The sequence below is a fragment of the Macrosteles quadrilineatus genome, unplaced genomic scaffold, assembly GCF_028750875.1.
Source record: "Macrosteles quadrilineatus isolate MER2022 unplaced genomic scaffold, UCM_ALF_1.0 Scaffold_6__1_contigs__length_79288215, whole genome shotgun sequence".
NCBI classification, from domain to species: Eukaryota; Metazoa; Arthropoda; class Insecta; order Hemiptera; family Cicadellidae; genus Macrosteles; species Macrosteles quadrilineatus.
Genome location: NW_026542599.1, coordinates 4,803,236 through 4,823,520, shown reverse-complemented (window position 1 = coordinate 4,823,520; position 20,285 = coordinate 4,803,236).

Below are 20,285 nucleotides of genomic sequence, written 5' to 3'. Positions count from 1 at the left end.
ATGTTAAAATGTAACATTTTATCATGTTAAAATGAAACATGTTACATTTTAACATGTTGCATTTTAACATGATAAAATGTTAAATTTTAACATGTTGCATTTTAACATGATAAAATGTTACATTTTAACATGTTAAAATGAAACATGTTAAAATGTAACATTTTATCATGTTAAAATGCAACATGTTAAAATTTAACATTTTATCATGTTAAAATGCAACATGTTAAAATGCAACATGTTAAAATGTAACATATTAAAATGTAACATGTTAAAATGCAACATGTTAAAATGTAACATTTTATCATGTTACAAAGCAACGTGGTAAAATGTAAGATTTTATCATGTTAAAGTGCAACATGTTAAAATGTAACATTTTATCATGTAAAAATGCAACATGTTAAAATGTAACATTTTATCATGTTAAAATGCAACATGTATAAATGTAACATTTTATCATGTTAAAATGCAACATGTTAAAATGTATCATATTAAAATGTAACATGTTAAAATGTAACATTTTATGATGTTAAAATGAAACATGTTAAAATGTAACATTTTATCATGTTACAATGAAAAATGTTAAAATGTAACATTTTATCATGTTAAAATGCAACATGTTAAAATGTAACATATTAAAATGTAACATTTTAAAATGAAACATGTTAAAATGTAACATTTTATCATGTTAAAATGAAACATGTAAAATGTAACATTTTATCATGTTAAAATGCAACATGTCAAAATGCAACATGTTAAAATGTAACATTTTATCATGTAAAAATGCAACATGTTAAAATGTAACATTTTATCATGTTAAAATGCAACATGTTTAAATGTAACATATTAAAATGTAACATTTTATCATGTTTAAATGAAACATGTAAAAATGTAACATTTTTAAATGTAACATTTTATCATGTTAAAATGAAACATGTTAAAATGTAACATTTTATCATATTAAAATGCAACATGTTAAAATGTAACATTTTATCATGTTAAAATGCAACATGTTAAAATGTAACATTTTATCATGTTAAAATGCAACATGTTAAAATGTAACATTTTATCATGTTTAAATGCAACATGTTAAAATGTAACATATTAAAATGTAACATGTTAAAATGTAACATTTTATCATGTTAAAATGAAACATGTTAAAATGTAACATTTTATTATGTTAAAATAAAACATGTTAAAATGTAACATTTTATCATGTTAAAATGAAACATGTTAAAATGTAACATTTTATCATGTTAAAATGAAACATGTTAAAATGTAACATTTTATCATGTTAAAATGCAACATGTTAAAATGTAACATTTTATCATGTTAAAATGAAACATGTTAAAATGTAACATTTTATCTTGTTAAAATGCAACATGTTAAAATGTAACATTTTATCATGTTAAAATGCAACATGTTAAAATGTAACATGTTAAAATGAAACATGTTAAAATGTAACATTTTATCATGTTAAAATGAAACGTTAAAATGTAACATTTTATCATGTTAAAATAAAACATGTTAAAATGTAACATTTTATCATGTTAAAATGAAACATGTTAAAATGTAACATTTTATCATGTTAAAATGCAACAACATGTTAAAATGCAACATGTTAAAATGTAACATAATAAAATGTAACATGTTAAAATGTAACATTTTATCATGTTAAAATGAAACATGTTAAAATGTAAGATTTTATCATGTTAAAATGAAACATGTATAAATGTAACATTTTATCATGTTAAAATGCAACATGTTAAAATGTATCATATTAAAATGTAACATGTTAAAATGTAACATTTTATGATGTTAAAATGAAACATGTTAAAATGTAACATTTTATCATGTTACAATGAAAAATGTTAAAATGTAACATTTTATCATGTTAAAATGCAACATGTTAAAATGTAACATATTAAAATGTAACATTTTAAAATGAAACATGTTAAAATGTAACATTTTATCATGTTAAAATGAAACATGTAAAATGTAACATTTTATCATGTTAAAATGCAACATGTCAAAATGCAACATGTTAAAATGTAACATTTTATCATGTAAAAATGCAACATGTTAAAATGTAACATTTTATCATGTTAAAATGCAACATGTTTAAATGTAACATATTAAAATGTAACATTTTATCATGTTTAAATGAAACATGTAAAAATGTAACATTTTTAAATGTAACATTTTATCATGTTAAAATGAAACATGTTAAAATGTAACATTTTATCATATTAAAATGCAACATGTTAAAATGTAACATTTTATCATGTTAAAATGCAACATGTTAAAATGTAACATTTTATCATGTTAAAATGCAACATGTTAAAATGTAACATTTTATCATGTTTAAATGCAACATGTTATAATGTAACATATTAAAATGTAACATGTTAAAATGTAACATTTTTTAATGTAACATTTTTAAATGAAACATGTTAAAATGTAACATTTTATTATGTTAAAATAAAACATGTTAAAATGTAACATTTTATCATGTTAAAATGAAACATGTTAAAATGTAACATTTTATCATGTTAAAATGAAACATGTTAAAATGTAACATTTTATCATGTTAAAATGCAACATGTTAAAATGTAACATTTTATCATGTTAAAATGAAACATGTTAAAATGTAACATTTTATCTTGTTAAAATGCAACATGTTAAAATGTAACATTTTATCATGTTAAAATGCAACATGTTAAAATGTAACATGTTAAAATGAAACATGTTAAAATGTAACATTTTATCATGTTAAAATGAAACGTTAAAATGTAACATTTTATCATGTTAAAATAAAACATGTTAAAATGTAACATTTTATCATGTTAAAATGAAACATGTTAAAATGTAACATTTTATCATGTTAAAATGCAACAACATGTTAAAATGCAACATGTTAAAATGTAACATAATAAAATGTAACATGTTAAAATGTAACATTTTATCATGTTAAAATGAAACATGTTAAAATGTAAGATTTTATCATGTTAAAATGAAACATGTTAAAATGTAACATTTTATCATGTTAAAATGAAACATGTTAAAATGTAACATTTTATGATGTTAAAATGAAACATGTTAAAATGTAACATTTTATCATGTTAAAATGAAACATGTTAAAATGTAACATTTTATCATGTTAAAATGCAACATGTTAAAATGTAACATATTAAAATGTAACATTTTAAAATGAAACATGTTAAAATGTAACATTTTATCATGTTAAAATGAAACATGTAAAATGTAACATTTTATTATGTTAAAATGCAACATGTTAAAATGTAACATTTTATCATGTTAAAATGAAACATGTTAAAATGTAACATTTTATCATGTTAAAATGCAACATGTTAAAATGTAACATTTTATCATGTTAAAATGAATCATGTTAAAATGCAACATGTTAAATTGTAACATGTTAAAATGAAACATGTTAAAATGTAACATTTTATCATGTTAAAATGAAACAGTTAAAATGTAACATTTTATCATGTTAAAATGAAACATGTTAAAATGTAACATTTTATCATGTTAAAATGAAACATGTTAAAATGTAACATTTTATCATGTTAAAATGAAACATGTTAAAATGTAACATTTTATCATGTTAAAATGCAACATGTTAAAATGTAACATTTTACCATGTTAAAATGCAACATGTTAAAATGTAACATATTAAAATGTAACATGTTAAAATGCAACATGTTAAAATGTAACATTTTATCATGTTAAAATGCAACATGTTAAAATGTAACATATTAAAATGTAACATGTTCAAATGTAACATTTTAAAATGTAACATTTTATCATGTTAAATCGCAATATGTTAAAATGTAACATTTTATCATGTTAAAATGCAACATGTTAAAATGTAACATTTTACAATGTTAAAATGCAACATGTTAAAATGTAACATATTAAAATGTAACATGTTAAAATGTAACATTTTAAAATGAAACATTTTTAAACGAAACATGTTAAAATGTAACATTTTTTCATGTTAAAATGAAACATGTTAAAATGTAACATTTTATCATGTTAAAATGAAACATGTTATAATGTAACATTTTATCATGTTAAAATGCAACATGTTAAAATGTAACATTTTATCATGTTAAAATGCAACATGTTAAAATGTAACATTTTATCATGTTAAAATGCAACATGTTAAAATGTAACATTTTATCATGTAAAAATGCAACATGTTAAAATGTAACATTTTATCATGTTAAAATGCAACATGTTAAAATGTAACATTTTATCATGTTAAAATGCAACATGTTAAAATGTAACATTTTATCATGTTAAAATGCAACATGTTAAAATGTAACATATTAAAATGTAACATGTTAAAATGTAACATTTTATGATGTTAAAATGAAAAATGTTAAAATGTAACATTTTATCATGTTTCAATGAAACATGTAAAAATGTAACATTTTTTAATGTAACATTTTATCATGTTAAAATGAAACATGTTAAAATGTAACATTTTATCATGTTAAAATGCAACATGTTAAAATGTAACATATTAAAATGTAACATGTTAAAATGTAACATTTTAAAATGTAACATTTTAAAATGAAACATGTTAAAATGTAACATTTTATCATGTTAAAATGAAACATGTTAAAATGTAACATTTTATAATGTTAAAATGCAACATGTTAAAATGTAACATTTTATCATGTTAAAATGCAACATGTTAAAATGTAACATTTTATCATGTTAAAATGAAACATGTTAAAATGTAAGATTTTATCATGTTAAAATGAAACATGTTAAAATGTAACATTTTATCATGTTAAAATGCAACATGTTAAAATGTAACATATTAAAATGTAACATTTTAAAATGAAACATGTTAAAATGTAACATTTTATCATGTTAAAATGAAACATGTAAAATGTAACATTTTATTATGTTAAAATGCAACATGTTAAAATGTAACATTTTATCATGTTAAAATGAAACATGTTAAAATGTAACATTTTATCATGTTAAAATGCAACATGTTAAAATGTAACATTTTATCATGTTAAAATGAATCATGTTAAAATGCAACATGTTAAATTGTAACATGTTAAAATGAAACATGTTAAAATGTAACATTTTATCATGTTAAAATGAAACAGTTAAAATGTAACATTTTATCATGTTAAAATGAAACATGTTAAAATGTAACATTTTATCATGTTAAAATGAAACATGTTAAAATGTAACATTTTATCATGTTAAAATGAAACATGTTAAAATGTAACATTTTATCATGTTAAAATGCAACATGTTAAAATGTAACATTTTATCATGTTAAAATGCAACATGTTAAAATGTAACAAATTAAAATGTAACATGTTAAAATGCAACATGTTAAAATGTAACATTTTATCATGTTAAAATGCAACATGTTAAAATGTAACATATTAAAATGTAACATGTTCAAATGTAACATTTTAAAATGTAACATTTTATAATGTTAAATCGCAATATGTTAAAATGTAACATTTTATCATGTTAAAATGCAACATGTTAAAATGTAACATTTTACAATGTTAAAATGCAACATGTTAAAATGTAACATATTAAAATGTAACATGTTAAAATGTAACATTTTAAAATGTAACATTTTTAAACAAAACATGTTAAAATGTAACATTTTATCATGTTAAAATGAAACATGTTAAAATGTAACATTTTATCATGTTAAAATGCAACATGTTAAAATGTAACATTTTATCATGTTAAAATGCAACATGTTAAAATGTAACATATAAAAATGTAACATGTTAAAATGTAACATTTTTAAATGTAACATTTTAAAATGTAACATTTTTAAATGAAACATGTTAAAATGTAACATTTTATCATGTTAAAATGAAACATGTTAAAATGTAACATTTTATCATGTTAAAATGAAACATGTTAAAATGTAACATTTTATCATGTTAAAATGCATCATGTTAAAATGTAACATTTTATCATGTTAAAATGCAACATGTTAAAATGTAACATATTAAAATGTAACATGTTCAAATGTAACATTTTAAAATGTAACATTTTATCATGTTAAATCGCAATATGTTAAAATGTAACATTTTATCATGTTAAAATGCAACATGTTAAAATGTAACATTTTACAATGTTAAAATAAAACATGTTAAAATGTAACATATTAAAATGTAACATGTTAAAATGTAACATTTTAAAATGTAACATTTTTAAACGAAACATGTTAAAATGTAACATTTTATCATGTTAAAATGAAACATGTTAAAATGTAACATTTTATCATGTTAAAATGAAACATGTTATAATGTAACATTTTATCATGTTAAAATGCAACATGTTAAAATGTAACATTTTATCATGTTAAAATGCAACATGTTAAAATGTAACATTTTATCATGTAAAAATGCAACATGTTAAAATGTAACATTTTATCATGTAAAAATGCAACATGTTAAAATGTAACATTTTATCATGTTAAAATGCAACATGTTAAAATGTAACATTTTATCATGTTAAAATGCAACATGTTAAAATGTAACATATTAAAATGTAACATGTTAAAATGTAACATTTTATGATGTTAAAATGAAAAATGTTAAAATGTAACATTTTATCATGTTTAAATGAAACATGTAAAAATGTAACATTTTTTAATGTAACATTTTATCATGTTAAAATGAAACATGTTAAAATGTAACATTTTATCATGTTAAAATGCAACATGTTAAAATGTAACATATTAAAATGTAACATGTTAAAATGTAACATTTTAAAATGTAACATTTTAAAATGAAACATGTTAAAATGTAACATTTTATCATGTTAAAATGAAACATGTTAAAATGTAACATTTTATAATGTTAAAATGCAACATGTTAAAATGTAACATTTTATCATGTTAAAATGCAACATGTTAAAATGTAACATTTTATCATGTTAAAATGAAACATGTTAAAATGTAAGATTTTATCATGTTAAAATGAAACATGTTAAAATGTAACATTTTATCATGTTAAAATGCAACATGTTAAAATGTAACATTTTATCATGTTAAAATGAAACATGTAAAATGTAACATTTTATTATGTTAAAATGCAACATGTTAAAATGCAACATGTTAAAATGTAACATTTTATCATGTTAAAATGAAACATGTTAAAATGTAACATTTTATCATGTTAAAATGCAACATGTTAAAATGTAACATTTTATCATGTTAAAATGAATCATGTTAAAATGCAACATGTTAAATTGTAACATGTTAAAATGAAACATGTTAAAATGTAACATTTTATCATGTTAAAATGAAACAGTTAAAATGTAACATTTTATCATGTTAAAATGAAACATGTTAAAATGTAACATTTTATCATGTTAAAATGAAACATGTTAAAATGTAACATTTTATCATGTTAAAATGCAACATGTTAAAATGTAACATATTAAAATGTAACATGTTCAAATGTAACATTTTAAAATGTAACATTTTATCATGTTGAATCGCAATATGTTAAAATGTAACATTTTATCATGTTAAAATGCAACATGTTAAAATGTAACATTTTACAATGTTAAAATGCAACATGTTAAAATGTAACATATTAAAATGTAACATGTTAAAATGTAACATTTTAAAATGTAACATTTTTAAACAAAACATGTTAAAATGTAACATTTTATCATGTTAAAATGAAACATGTTAAAATGTAACATTTTATCATGTTAAAATGCAACATGTTAAAATGTAACATTTTATCATGTTAAAATGCAACATGTTAAAATGTAACATATAAAAATGTAACATGTTAAAATGTAACATTTTATCATGTTAAAATGCAACATAATAAAATGTAACATATTAAAATGTAACATGTTAAAATGTAACATTTTATGATGTTAAAATGAAAAATGTTAAAATGTAACATTTTATCATGTTTAAATGAAACATGTTAATATGTAACATATTAAAATGTAACATGTTAAAATGTAACATTTTAAAATGTAACATTTTAAAATGAAACATGTTAAAATGTAACATTTTATCATGTTAAAATGCAACATGTTAAAATGTAACATATTAAAATGTAACATATTAAAATGTAACATGTTCAAATGTAACATTTTAAAATGTAACATTTTATCATGTTAAATCGCAATATGTTAAAATGTAACATTTTATCATGTTAAAATGCAACATGTTAAAATGTAACATTTTATCATGTTAAAATGCAACATGTTAAAATGTAACATATTAAAATGTAACATGTTAAAATGTAACATTTTAAATTGTAACATTTTTAAATGAAACATGTTAAAATGTAACATTTTATCATGTTAAAATGAAACATGTTAAAATGTAACATTTTATCATGTTAAAATGCAATATGTTAAAATGTAACATTTTATCATGTTGAAATGCAACATGTTAAAATGTAACATTTTATCATGTTAAAATGCAACATGTTAAAATGTAACATTTTATCATGTTAAAATGCAACGTTAAAATGTAACATTTTATCATGTTAAAATGAAACATGTTAAAATGTAAGATTTTATCATGTTAAAATGAAACATGTTAAAATGTAACATTTTATGATGTTAAAATGAAAAATGTTAAAATGTAACATTTTATCATGTTTAAATGAAACATGTAAAAATGTAACATTTTTAAATTTAACATTTTATCATGTTAAAATGAAACATGTTAAAATGTAACATTTTATCATGTTAAAATGCAACATGTTAAAATGTAACATTTTATCATGTTAAAATGCAACATGTTAAAATGTAACATTTTATCATGTTAAAATGCAACATGTTAAAATGTAACATTTTATCATGTTAAAATGCAACATGTTAAAATGTAACATATTAAAATATAACATGGTAAAATGTAACATTATTTAATGTAACATTTTTAAATGAAACATGTTAAAATGTAACATTTTATCATGTTAAAATGAAACAAGTTAAAATGTAACATTTTATCATGTTAAAATGCAACATGTTAAAATGTAACATTTTATCATGTTAAAATGCAACATGTTAAAAAGTAACATTTTATCATGTTAAAATGAAACATGTTAAAATGTAAGATTTTATCATGTTAAAATGAAACATGTTAAAATGTAACATTTTATCATGTTAAAATGAAACATGTTAAAATGTAACATTTTATCATGTTAAAATGTAACATTTTATCATGTTAAAATGAAACATGTTAAAATGTAACATTTTATCATGTTAAAATGAAACATGTTAAAATGTAACATTTTATCATGTTAAAATGCAACATGTTAAAATGTAACATTTTATCATGTTAAAATGAAACATGTTAAAATGTAACATTTTATCATGTTAAAATGCAACATGTTAAAATGTAACATTTTATCATGTTAAAATGCAACATGTTAAAATGTAACATTTTATCATGTTAAAATGCAACATGTTAAAATGTAACATTTTATCATGTTAAAATGCAACATGTTAAAATGTAACATTTTATCATGTTAAAATGCAACCTGTTAAAATGTAACATATTAAAATGTAACATGTTAAAATGTAACATATTAAAATGTAACATGTTAAAATGTAACATTTTAAAATGTAACATTTTAAAATGAAACATGTTAAAATGTAACATTTTATCATGTTAAAATGCAACATGTTAAAATGTAACATTTTATCATGTTAAAATGCAACGTTAAAATGTAACATTTTATCATGTTAAAATGAAACATGTTAAAATGTAAGATTTTATCATGTTAAAATGAAACATGTTAAAATGTAACATTTTATGATGTTAAAATGAAAAATGTTAAAATGTAACATTTTATCATGTTTAAATGAAACATGTAAAAATGTAACATTTTTAAATTTAACATTTTATCATGTTAAAATGAAACATGTTAAAATGTAACATTTTATCATGTTAAAATGCAACATGTTAAAATGTAACATTTTATCATGTTAAAATGCAACATGTTAAAATGTAACATTTTATCATGTTAAAATGCAACATGTTAAAATGTAACATTTTATCATGTTAAAATGCAACATGTTAAAATGTAACATATTAAAATATAACATGGTAAAATGTAACATTATTTAATGTAACATTTTTAAATGAAACATGTTAAAATGTAACATTTTATCATGTTAAAATGCAACATGTTAAAATGTAACATTTTATCATGTTAAAATGCAACATGTTAAAAAGTAACATTTTATCATGTTAAAATGAAACATGTTTAAATGTAGGCTAACATTTTATCATGTTAAAATGTAACATTTTATCATGTTAAAATGAAACATGTTAAAATGTAACATTTTATCATGTTAAAATGAAACATGTTAAAATGTAACATTTTATCATGTTAAAATGCAACATGTTAAAATGTAACATTTTATCATGTTAAAATGAAACATGTTAAAATGTAACATTTTATCATGTTAAAATGCAACATGTTAAAATGTAACATTTTATCATGTTAAAATGCAACATGTTAAAATGTAACATGTTAAAATGAAACATGTTAAAATGTAACATTTTATCATGTTAAAATGTAACATTTTATCATGTTAAAATGAAACATGTTAAAATGTAACATTTTATCATGTTAAAATGAAACATGTTAAAATGTAACATTTTATCATGTTAAAATGCAACATGTTAAAATGTAACATTTTATCATGTTAAAATGCAACATGTTAAAATGTAACATATTAAAATGTAACATGTTCAAATGTAACATTTTAAAATGTAACATTTTATCATGTTAAATCGCAATATGTTAAAATGTAACATTTTATCATGTTAAAATGCAACATGTTAAAATGTAACATTTTATCATGTTAAAATGCAACATGTTAAAATGTAACATATTAAAATGTAACATGTTAAAATGTATTATTTTAAAATGAAACATGTTAAAATGTAACATATTATCATGTTAAAATGAAACATGTTAAAATGTAACATTTTATCATGTTAAAATGCAACATGTTAAAATGTAACATTTTATCATGTTAAAATGCAAAATGTTAAAATGTAACATATTAAAATGTAACATGTTCAAATGTAACATTTTAAAATGTAACATTTTATCATGTTAAAATGCAACATGTTAAAATGTAACATTTATATCATGTTAAAATGCAACATGTAAAAATGTAACATTTTATCATGTTAAAATGCAACATGTTAAAATGTAACATTTTATCATGTTAAAATGAAACATGTTAAAATGTAACATTTTATCATGTTAAAATGCAACATGTTAAAATGTAACATTTTATCATGTTAAAATGCAACATGTTAAAATGTAACATTTTATCATGTTAAAATGCAACATGTTAAAATGTAACATTTTATCATGTTAAAATGCAACATGTTAAAATGTAACATTTTATAATGTTAAAATGCAACATGTTAAAATGTAACATATTAAAATATAACATGGTAAAATGTAACATTTTTTAATGTAACATTTTTAAATGAAACATGTTAAAATGTAACATTTTATCATGTTAAAATGAAACAAGTTAAAATGTAACATTTTATCATGTTAAAATGCAACATGTTAAAATGTAACATTTTATCATGTTAAAATGCAACATGTTAAAAAGTAACATTTTATCATGTTAAAATGAAACATGTTAAAATGTAAGATTTTATCATGTTAAAATGAAACATGTTAAAATGTAACATTTTATCATGTTAAAATGAAACATGTTAAAATGTAACATTTTATCATGTTAAAATGAAACATGTTAAAATGTAACATTTTATCATGTTAAAATGAAACATGTTAAAATGTAACATTTTATCATGTTAAAATGAAACATGTTAAAATGTAACATTTTATCATGTTAAAATGAAACATGTTAAAATGTAACATTTTATCATGTTAAAATGCAACATGTTAAAATGTAACATTTTATCATGTTAAAATGAAACATGTTAAAATGTAACATTTTATCATGTTAAAATGCAACATGTTAAAATGTAACATTTTATCATGTTAAAATGCAACATGTTAAAATGTAACATGTTAAAATGAAACATGTTAAAATGTAACATTTTATCATGTGAAAATGAAACGTTAAAATGTAACATTTTATCATGTTAAAATGAAACATGTTAAAATGTAACATTTTATCATGTTAAAATGAAACATGTTAAAATGTAAAATTTTATCATGTTAAAATGCAACATGTTAAAATGTAACATTTTATCATGTTAAAATGCAACATGTTAAAATGTAACATATTAAAATGTAACATGTTCAAATGTAACATTTTAAAATGTAACATTTTATCATGTTAAATCGCAATAGGTTAAAATGTAACATTTTATCATGTTAAAATGCAACATGTTAAAATGTAACATTTTATCATGTTAAAATGCAACATGTTAAAATGTAACATATTAAAATGTAACATGTTAAAATGTAACATTTTAAATTGTAACATTTTTAAATGAAACATGTTAAAATGTAACATTTTATCATGTTAAAATGAAACATGTTAAAATGTAACATTTTATCATGTTAAAATGCAACATGTTAAAATGTAACATTTTATCATGTTGAAATGCAACATGTTAAAATGTAACATTTTATCATGTTAAAATGCAACATGTTAAAATGTAACATATTAAAATGTAACATGTTAAAATGTAACATTTTAAAATGAAACATGTTAAAATGTAACATATTATCATGTTAAAATGAAACATGTTAAAATGTAACATTTTATCATGTTAAAATGCAACATGTTAAAATGTAACATTTTATCATGTTAAAATGCAAAATGTTAAAATGTAACATATTAAAATGTAACATGTTCAAATGTAACATTTAAAAATGTAACATTTTATCATGTTAAAATGCAACATGTTAAAATGTAACATTTATATCATGTTAAAATGCAACATGTAAAAATGTAACATTTTATCATGTTAAAATGCAACATGTTAAAATGTAACATTTTATCATGTTAAAATGAAACATGTTAAAATGTAACATTTTATCATGTTAAAATGCAACATGTTAAAATGTAACATTTTATCATGTTAAAATGCAACATGATAAAATGTAACATATTAAAATGTAACATGTTCAAATGTAACATTTTAAAATGTAACATTTTAAAATGAAACATGTTAAAATGTAACATTTTATCATGTTAAAATGCAACATGTTAAAATGTAACATTTTATCATGTTAAAATGAAACGTTAAAATGTAACATTTTATCATGTTAAAATGAAACATGTTAAAATGTAACATTTTATCATGTTAAAATGAAACATGTTAAAATGTAACATCATATCATGTTAAAATGAAACATGTTAAAATGTAACATTTTATCATGTTAAAATGCAACATGTTAAAATGTAACATTTTATCATGTTAAAATGCAACATGTTAAAATGTAACATTTTATCATGTTAAAATGAAAAATGTTAAAATGTAACATTTTATCATGTTTACATGAAACATGTAAAAATGTAACATTTTTAAATGTAACATTTTATCATGTTAAAATGAAACATGTTAAAATGTAACATTTTATAATGTTAAAATGCAACATGTTAAAATGAAACATTTTATCATGTTAAAATGCAACATGTTAAAATGTAACATTTTATCATGTTAAAATGAAACGTTAAATGTAACATTTTATCATGTTAAAATGAAACATGTTAAAATGTAACATATTAAAATGTAACATGTTAAAATGTAACATTTTATCATGTTAAAATGAAAAATGTTAAAATGTAACATTTTATCATGTTTAAATGAAACATGTAAAAATGTGACATTTTTAAATGAAACATTTTATCATGTTAAAATGCAACATGTTAAAATGTAACATTTGATCATGTTAAAATGAAACGTTATAATGTAACATTTTATCATGTTAAAATGAAACATGTTAAAATGTAACATATTATCATGTTAAAATGAAACATGTTAAAATGTAACATTTTATCATGTTAAAATGCAACATGTTAAAATGTAACATTTTATCATGTTAAAATGCAAAATGTTAAAATGTAACATATTAAAATGTAACATGTTCAAATGTAACATTTAAAAATGTAACATTTTATCATGTTAAAATGCAACATGTTAAAATGTAACATTTATATCATGTTAAAATGCAACATGTAAAAATGTAACATTTTATCATGTTAAAATGCAACATGTTAAAATGTAACATTTTATCATGTTAAAATGAAACATGTTAAAATGTAACATTTTATCATGTTAAAATGCAACATGTTAAAATGTAACATTTTATCATGTTAAAATGCAACATGATAAAATGTAACATATTAAAATGTAACATGTTCAAATGTAACATTTTAAAATGTTAAAATGAAAAATGTTAAAATGTAACATTTTATCATGTTTAAATGAAACATGTAAAAATGCAACATGTTAAAATGTAACATTTTATCATGTTAAAATGAAACGTTAAAATGTAACATTTTATCATGTTAAAATGAAACATGTTAAAATGTAACATATTAAAATGTAACATGTTAAAATGTTACATTTTAAAATGTAACATTTTAAAATGAAACATGTTAAAATGTAACATTTTATCATGTTAAAATGAAAAATGTTAAAATGTAACATTTTATCATGTTTAAATGAAACATGTAAAAATGTAACATTTTTAAATGAAACATTTTATCATGTTAAAATGCAACATGTTAAAATGTAACATTTGATCATGTTAAAATGAAACGTTAAAATGTAACATTTTATCATGTTAAAATGAAACATGTTAAAATGTAACATTTTATCATGTTAAAATGCAACATGTTAAAATGTAACATTTTATCATGTTAAAATGAAACATGTTAAAATGTAACATTTTATCATGTTAAAATGCAACATGTTAAAATGTAACATTTTATCATGTTAAAATGCAACATGTTAAAATGTAACATGTTAAAATGAAACATGTTAAAATGTAACATTTTATCATGTTAAAATGTAACATTTTATCATGTTAAAATGAAACATGTTAAAATGTCACATTTTATCATGTTAAAATGAAACATGTTAAAATGTAACATTTTATCATGTTAAAATGCAACATGTTAAAATGTAACATTTTATCATGTTAAAATGCAACATGTTGAAATGTAACATATTAAAATGTAACATGTTCAAATGTAACATTTTAAAATGTAACATTTTATCATGTTAAATCGCAATATGTTAAAATGTAACATTTTATCATGTTAAAATGCAACATGTTAAAATGTAACATTTTATCATGTTAAAATGCAACATGTTAAAATGTAACATATTAAAATGTAACATGTTAAAATGTGACATTTTAAATTGTAACATTTTTAAATGAAACATGTTAAAATGTAACATTTTATCATGTTAAAATGAAACATGTTAAAATGTAACATTTTATCATGTTAAAATGCAACATGTTAAAATGTAACATTTTATCATGTTGAAATGCAACATGTTAAAATGTAACATTTTATCATGTTAAAATGCAACATGTTAAAATGTAACATATTAAAATGTAACATGTTAAAATGTAACATTTAAAAATGAAACATGTTAAAATGTAACATATTATCATGTTAAAATGAAACATGTTAAAATGTAACATTTTATCATGTTAAAATGCAACATGTTAAAATGTAACATTTTATCATGTTAAAATGCAAAATGTTAAAATGTAACATATTAAAATGTAACATGTTCAAATGTAACATTTTAAAATGTAACATTTTATCATGTTAAAATGCAACATGTTAAAATGTAACATTTATATCATGTTAAAATGCAACATGTAAAAATGTAACATTTTATCATGTTAAAATGCAACATGTTAAAATGTAACATTTTATCATGTTAAAATGAAACATGTTAAAATGTAACATTTTATCATGTTAAAATGCAACATGTTAAAATGTAACATTTTATCATGTTAAAATGCAACATGTTAAAATGTAACATATTTAAATGTAACATGTTCAAATGTAACATTTTAAAATGTAACATTTTAAAATTTAACATTTTAAAATGTAACATTTTATCATGTTAAAATGCAACATGTTAAAATGTAACATTTTATCATGTTAAAATGCAACATGTTAAAATGTAACGTATTAAAATGTAACATGTTAAAATGTAACATTTTAAAATTTAACATTTTTAAATGTAACATTTTAAAATGTAACATTTTAAAATGAAACATGTTAAAATGTAACATTTTATCATGTTAAAATGCAACATGTTAAAATGTAACATTTTATCATGTTAAAATTAAACGTTAAAATGTAACATTTTATCATGTTAAAATGAAACATGTTAAAATGTAACATTTTATCATGTTAAAATGCAACATGTTAAAATGTAACATTTTATCATGTTAAAATGAAACATGTTAAAATGTAAGATTTTATCATGTTAAAATGAAACATGTTAAAATGTAACATTTTATGATGTTAAAATGAAAAATGTTAAAATGTAACATTTTATCATGTTTAAATGAAACATGTAAAAATGTAACATTTTTAAATTTAACATTTTATCATGTTAAAATGAAACATGTTAAAATGTAACATTTTATCATGTTAAAATGAAACGTTAAAATGTAACATTTTATCATGTTAAAATGAAACATGTTAAAATGTAACATTTTATCATGTTAAAATGCAACATGTTAAAATGTAACATTTTATCATGTTAAAATGAAACATGTTAAAATGTAAGATTTTATCATGTTAAAATGAAACATGTTAAAATGTAACATTTTATGATGTTAAAATGAAAAATGTTAAAATGTAACATTTTATCATGTTTAAATGAAACATGTAAAAATGTAACATTTTTAAATTTAACATTTTATCATGTTAAAATGAAACATGTTAAAATGTAACATTTTATCATGTTAAAATGCAACATGTTAAAATGTAACATTTTATCATGTTAAAATGCAACATGTTAAAATGTAACATTTTATCATGTTAAAATGCAACATGTTAAAATGTAACATTTTATCATGTTAAAATGAAACATGTTAAAATGTAACATTTTATCATGTTAAAATGCAACATGTTAAAATGTAACATTTTATCATGTTAAAATGCAACATGATAAAATGTAACATATTAAAATGTAACATGTTCAAATGTAACATTTTAAAATGTTAAAATGAAAAATGTTAAAATGTAACATTTTATCATGTTTAAATGAAACATGTAAAAATGCAACATGTTAAAATGTAACATTTTATCATGTTAAAATGAAACGTTAAAATGTAACATTTTATCATGTTAAAATGCAACATGATAAAATGTAACATATTAAAATGTAACATGTTCAAATGTAACATTTTAAAATGTTAAAATGAAAAATGTTAAAATGTAACATTTTATCATGTTTAAATGAAACATGTAAAAATGCAACATGTTAAAATGTAACATTTTATCATGTTAAAATGAAACGTTAAAATGTAACATTTTATCATGTTAAAATGAAACATGTTAAAATGTAACATATTAAAATGTAACATGTTAAAATGTTACATTTTAAAATGTAACATTTTAAAATGAAACATGTTAAAATGTAACATTTTATCATGTTAAAATGAAAAATGTTAAAATGTAACATTTTATCATGTTTAAATGAAACATGTAAAAATGTAACATTTTTAAATGAAACATTTTATCATGTTAAAATGCAACATGTTAAAATGTAACATTTGATCATGTTAAAATGAAACATGTTAAAATGTAACATTTTATCATGTTAAAATGCAACATGTTAAAATGTAACATTTTATCATGTTAAAATGAAACATGTTAAAATGTAAGATTTTATCATGTTAAAATGAAACATGTTAAAATGTAACATTTTATGATGTTAAAATGAAAAATGTTAAAATGTAACATTTTATCATGTTTAAATGAAACATGTAAAAATGTAACATTTTTAAATTTAACATTTTATCATGTTAAAATGAAACATGTTAAAATGTAACATTTTATCATGTTAAAATGAAACGTTAAAATGTAACATTTTATCATGTTAAAATGAAACATGTTAAAATGTAACATTTTATCATGTTAAAATGCAACATGTTAAAATGTAACATTTTATCATGTTAAAATGAAACATGTTAAAATGTAAGATTTTATCATGTTAAAATGAAACATGTTAAAATGTAACATTTTATGATGTTAAAATGAAAAATGTTAAAATGTAACATTTTATCATGTTTAAATGAAACATGTAAAAATGTAACATTTTTAAATTTAACATTTTATCATGTTAAAATGAAACATGTTAAAATGTAACATTTTATCATGTTAAAATGCAACATGTTAAAATGTAACATTTTATCATGTTAAAATGCAACATGTTAAAATGTAACATTTTATCATGTTAAAATGCAACATGTTAAAATGTAACATTTTATCATGTTAAAATGAAACATGTTAAAATGTAACATTTTATCATGTTAAAATGCAACATGTTAAAATGTAACATTTTATCATGTTAAAATGCAACATGATAAAATGTAACATATTAAAATGTAACATGTTCAAATGTAACATTTTAAAATGTTAAAATGAAAAATGTTAAAATGTAACATTTTATCATGTTTAAATGAAACATGTAAAAATGCAACATGTTAAAATGTAACATTTTATCATGTTAAAATGAAACGTTAAAATGTAACATTTTATCATGTTAAAATGCAACATGATAAAATGTAACATATTAAAATGTAACATGTTCAAATGTAACATTTTAAAATGTTAAAATGAAAAATGTTAAAATGTAACATTTTATCATGTTTAAATGAAACATGTAAAAATGCAACATGTTAAAATGTAACATTTTATCATGTTAAAATGAAACGTTAAAATGTAACATTTTATCATGTTAAAATGAAACATGTTAAAATGTAACATATTAAAATGTAACATGTTAAAATGTTACATTTTAAAATGTAACATTTTAAAATGAAACATGTTAAAATGTAACATTTTATCATGTTAAAATGAAAAATGTTAAAATGTAACATTTTATCATGTTTAAATGAAACATGTAAAAATGTAACATTTTTAAATGAAACATTTTATCATGTTAAAATGCAACATGTTAAAATGTAACATTTGATCATGTTAAAATGAAACGTTAAAATGTAACATTTTATCATGTTAAAATGAAACATGTTAAAATGTAACATTTTATCATGTTAAAATGCAACATGTTAAAATGTAACATTTTATCATGTTAAAATGAAACATGTTAAAATGTAACATTTTATCATGTTAAAATGCAACATGTTAAAATGTAACATTTTATCATGTTAAAATGCAACATGTTAAAATGTAACATGTTAAAATGAAACATGTTAAAATGTAACATTTTATCATGTTAAAATGTAACATTTTATCATGTTAAAATGAAACATGTTAAAATGTCACATTTTATCATGTTAAAATGAAACATGTTAAAATGTAACATTTTATCATGTTAAAATGCAACATGTTAAAATGTAACATTTTATCATGTTAAAATGCAACATGTTAAAATGTAACATATTAAAATGTAACATGTTCAAATGTAACATTTTATCATGTTAAATCGCAATATGTTAAAATGTAACATTTTATCATGTTAAAATGCAACATGTTAAAATGTAACATTTTATCATGTTAAAATGCAACATGTTAAAATGTAACATATTAAAATGTAACATGTTAAAATGTGACATTTTAAATTGTAACATTTTTAAATGAAACATGTTAAAATGTAACATTTTATCATGTTAAAATGAAACATGTTAAAATGTAACATTTTATCATGTTAAAATGCAACATGTTAAAATGTAACATTTTATCATGTTGAAATGCAACATGTTAAAATGTAACATTTTATCATGTTAAAATGCAACATGTTAAAATGTAACATATTAAAATGTAACATGTTAAAATGTAACATTTAAAAATGAAACATGTTAAAATGTAACATATTATCATGTTAAAATGAAACATGTTAAAATGTAACATTTTATCATGTTAAAATGCAACATGTTAAAATGTAACATTTTATCATGTTAAAATGCAAAATGTTAAAATGTAACATATTAAAATGTAACATGTTCAAATGTAACATTTTAAAATGTAACATTTTATCATGTTAAAATGCAACATGTTAAAATGTAACATTTATATCATGTTAAAATGCAACA